A 5120-nucleotide genomic window follows, 5' to 3' on the forward strand; every position below is an offset into this window, starting at 1 on the left:
GCTTGTTAGCCATCTGAATGTCTTCTTTGGTGAAGTGTCTGTTCATATCCTGCGCCCATTTTTCTATTGGATTATTTACTTTTATCTTGTTGTGGTACAATGTTTCTTCTTAAAAAATTTTTTTTCCACATGATTTAAAATTATCTGGAAATGTTCTCTTATTTAAGCAAAAGTGTGTTTTTACAAAAATGATAGTGCTCATTACAGAAAATATAAATATGCAAAGAAAACAAAAGTCAATAAAGTTCCTATATATAAACAATATTTTTCTATATTTCTTGCTTAGCTGTATTAACTTTTTGTATCTTAAAATATAACTATGGATATGATTTATAATTTGCTTTTTCCTTGGATACTTTTTAAAATTATTATTATTATTGTTAACGAAAATTTAGAGATATTTTGAATTTCCATTCAATCTTCCTTAAAGAAAGTAAAGAAAACATTATTTTACTTTCTTAAAGAAAATGAAGAAGGCACTTCCTGATTAAGATCTGAAACTTCAAAATGGATCACATCTCAACATAAAGGAAAGTCAATTCTTCGTCACTGTACCAATAGGTAACAAACAGCGTGATAGATGGAGGAAAGAACAAAGCTGTTAACCCTTTCATTCACTTGGATCCACAATCGGCACCCATGGTAGTAGCAGCAAAGACCTCAAAAGATGTGTGGCATTGGAAAAACCTGCTGTCAAGGACCTCTTTTAAAGTGGAACAATATCCATTTAAAAGACTAGTGTGTGCCTGATTCAAGCTACAGTATTTTCACTTGCTTTCTAGGCGTCTGAAAGTTGGACAATGAGTAAAGATTACAGAACAAAATGTGATGCCTTTGAACTGTGGTGTTGGAGAAGAGTACTGAACATCACATTGCCAGAAATCAAACATGTCTGTCTTGGAGGAAGCACAACCAAGTTGCTCTTGGGAGGCAAGGGTGGTGAGACTTCAGCTCACATACTTTGGACCTGTTGTGAAGCAGGGCCAGTCCTTGGAGAAAGACATCATGCTGGGCTATGTGGAGATGACAGAAAGAGAAGAAGACTCAACACAATGACTTAAAATGGACTGGGCATGATGAGAATCCTGAGGATGCTACAGGATAGGGCAAGGGTCAGATCTGTTGCTGACAGGGTAGCTAGAGTTATTGTTGATTCTATTTCACATAACAACATATGAGAAATATGGATTTTCCTCATAATGGAATACCACCATCTATTAGTGCAGACTTCATATTGTTATGATGCTGAACATGTTTTACCAAAGCTTCTAGAGTAAGATGGACTAGGAAGAAAGATCTGTTAACCGACTCCTGAAGCCAGGGACAATCCTGTGGCTCATTATCTTCCAATCTGTCAGGGGTAATGGAGATGATACAGGACCAGGAGGCATTTCCTTGTGCAGAGTCAACACGAGTTAGGGGCAGACTGTTGTTGTTGCTGCTTGCTGTCAAGACGGAACCAACTCATAGATGACCCTTCAGCAGGTTTTCAGTGGCAGTAAATCACACAGGAGGAGACTGCCCATCCTTTTCCACAAAACAGATTTGAACCACATGCTTTTAAGATCGCAGCACAGCTTCTTATCACTAGGCTGCTAGTTGTTGCTATTATTGTTGTTAGGTGCCGTCGAGTCAAGTACAACCCACAGTGACCATATGAAGAACAGATTCAAACCCTGTCCTATACTGTACCATCCCCTTCATCTCTGACACATTTGACCCCATTACTTAATCTCTGACACATTTGAATTCATGGTGTTAATCCATTTGGTCGACAATCTTCATCTCTTTCACGAATCCTCTGCTTTTCTAAGTATGATGTCCTTTTCCAAGAAATAGCACCTCTTATAAGTAATATGCCTAAAGTATGTGAGACAAAGCTTAATTATCTTTGCCTCCAAGAAGCACTCTGACTGCACCTTCTCCAAGACCCATTTGTTCTTTTGGAAATCTGTGGGGTACTCAGTACTCCAACCCTGCACTTCAAAGTTATCAATTCTTCTGTCATAGTTGTGCCCAGTTTTCAGAGGCATAGCAAGTGATTGAAATGACCATGGCCTGAATCAGGCACAGCTTTGTCATTAATCTGACATCATTATTCCTCAATAATTTGGAGAGGTCCCTGACTGCAGACTTTCCCAGTGCAATATGTCTCCCAATGGTATTAAGGGTATTGAATGTGAATCCAAGTAAGATGAAGTTATTGACTGTTTTGATCCTTTTTCCATCTATCATGATGTTATCTATTGGTTTGGTTCAGAGGTGAAAATATTTTTTTTTCTTGACCTTGAGATGAAATCCATATTGAAAGCTATATTCTTTGATCCTCTTTAGCAAGTGCTTCAAATCCTCCTCACTTTTTTCAAGGAAGGTGTCACCTGCATAATACAGGTTATTGATGACTTCCTCTAATCCTGATGCCACAATCTTCTTCATAAAGTCTAGCTTCTTGAATAATTTTCTCAGCATGTAGATTGAATGGGTATGGAAAGAGAATACAACTCTGACTCACACCTTTTGAAAGTTTAAGCCATGTGGTATTTCCTTGCTCTGTTCACAAAACAGTCTCTTGGTCTAGGTATAGGTTTCAAATGAGCACAATTAAGTGTTCTGAGATTCCCGTTCCTCTTAATGTTAACCATATTTGTTATGACCCAAATAGTCAAATGCCCTTACATAGTCAATAAAGCATAAATAGACATTCTTCTGGTATGCTTCACTTTCAGCCATAATCTATCTTACTTGCGCAATGATATTCCTGGTACCACGGCCTGTTCTGAATCCTGCTTACACTTCTGTCATTTTTTTTTTTTTGGTCTATGTACTGTGCTAGCAGTTTTGAATGATCTTCAGCATTATTTTGCTTGCCTTTGATATTAATAATATTGTTCAGCTACTTCTACATTCTGTTGGATCACCTTTCTTTGGGATGGGAACAAATATGGAATCCTTCCAGTCACTTGGCCAGGAAAGTGTCTTCAAATTTTCCTGGCATAGACTTGTGAGCCTGCCCAGGGTTGCATCTGTTACTTGAAACATGCCAATCGGTATCCCATCCATTCCTGGAGCCTTACTTTTTGCCAATACCTTCAAGTGCCGCTTGAACTTCTTCCTTCATTACCATTGGCTCTTGTTCATATGGTATTTCCTCAGATTTTTCAGTGTCAGCCGATTATTTTTGGTACTGTGTTCGGTGTACCACTAGAAATAGAAGTGAATAACAACGAGATGGAGACACAATTAGCATCTTTAGTAAACTTTGCCTTGCTTCCTAAAGACACAATTATGAAAAATACTTTTTCCCATTTATTTTTTCAAGCAGAAAAAATATGCCTATTTCTGTTTTTCAAAATCATAGTACAAATTTGAAAAAACCCCATACACCCTGTTGCGGAGTCAATTTAAGGCATAGTGACCTTGCATCAGGTTTTTGAGAGTGTGAATATTTACAGGAAGAGGATAGTGTTTCTTCAAGGAGCAGCTGGTGGATCAGAACGCAAATCTTTGGTTTAGCAGCTAGTAAAGAGTTACACCCCTGGGACTCTTGCATAATAAAAGTAACATATTGTAAATTCAGTTGTTGACATTTTAACAGTGAAAAAAGGAATGAATGACATTTTACTAGTTAACTGTAAACAACAGTGGACTATGATGTTTAATAGCTATGTTTTGGGCAAAACAGAATACAATACAGACTCATTTGAAAAGAAATTTTACAAGGATCACTTTTGAAAGCCAATGTGGAGAAAAATTGATGAGGTGAAAAGCAAACCGTGCTATGTTGTGGTGGAAATAACATAAGCAAGTCCTATTGACAGTGTTTTAGAGAATAACAAAAAATATTTGAAAAGAAGCTTCGGAGATGGCCACCCTTACTACATGGGGTGAGTACAGGAGGAGGGAGGGAGAGAAGTGCATTGGTTTTTAAACTTTCAGCTCTGTGAGTCTAAAATCCTGGAAGCTGGCTTGTCCGAGGATAATCAAGCCCCAGATAACTGGCTTATTCCATTCAAAATCTGAACCACTCCCAAATCTAAACCCAAACTGTTTTGGACATCTCTTCCTTAGTCAGGAGGTCCATTTAGAGAAACAATTTACAGTGTGGATTTTATGTCATGTTATTATTTAATTACATAAACTCAAGATAAAGAAACTAATGGAGCTCCAAGAGGTCTTTTTGTTTTCTTAATGCAATCATGTCTATCAACTCAATATTTCCTGCCAGACCTGTAGTCAGTTATATGAAATCAGTTTTTTTCCCCACCAAAATGCTAGAGATACTTAACATAAAGTAACATTTAGTAAGCATTTTCCCTACATTCCCTGATGACAGTATAAATTTTAGGCTAAAATTTTAGATACAGATAGCAGAGTCCTGGGGGTTCTTTCCCCCTTGACAGAGTCTTATAAAAATCTTTCTATCCATCAAAGGAGTTTTTAAAAATTAAAGGTTACATTTTTTTTTGGTTGGCTGATTGGATTTTATTTTGTTTGCTTTCGTTTTTACTGGTGCCGACGGCATGTATGTGATCAGAACTGTCTCACTGGCAAAAGAACTTAGCTGCCAGTTGTCCCTCCATTACACTGTGGAGTCCTTTTCCCTCCTAGGAAAAAGTGGTCGTTCTTTTAACTTATGCCTGCCTTAACTTGAGGAGCAGACAAAGATGCAAGGACTAATCAGGACTTGTGAGAGTTATAGTTTTATAAGAGACATTTGAAAGGGTTTATCTCATTTAGTGCTGATTATATAATACATTTTTCTTTGATTTTTTGATTGATCAATCATTGGATTTATCTCACCCATTTCCTCCTCAACTACACATTATTAACTGGTTCTTTTCCCCCCCATCCTCTCCACTTTCCTTCTTACATCAGGTATTTAGCACTCTTAACATTGTTGTTGTTGTTGTGTACCATCAAGTCAGAGCTGACCCATAACCAACCCTCTGGTAGGTTTTCAGAGGCAGTTAATCGCACAAAAGCAGGCTTGAAGCTGCTTGCTTTGGGATTGCAGCACTGCTTCTCACCACTAGGTCACCAGAGCTCCTCACTCTTAACATTATTATCAATAAATACTGATTTCCAAGACCAGCAGTCTGCATAATTGGGTTTTTTGTTTT

This window comes from Elephantulus edwardii, unplaced genomic scaffold (assembly GCF_000299155.1).
Source record: "Elephantulus edwardii isolate Elephantulus edwardi_28Jun2011 unplaced genomic scaffold, EleEdw1.0 scaffold00336, whole genome shotgun sequence".
NCBI classification, from domain to species: domain Eukaryota; kingdom Metazoa; phylum Chordata; class Mammalia; order Macroscelidea; family Macroscelididae; genus Elephantulus; species Elephantulus edwardii.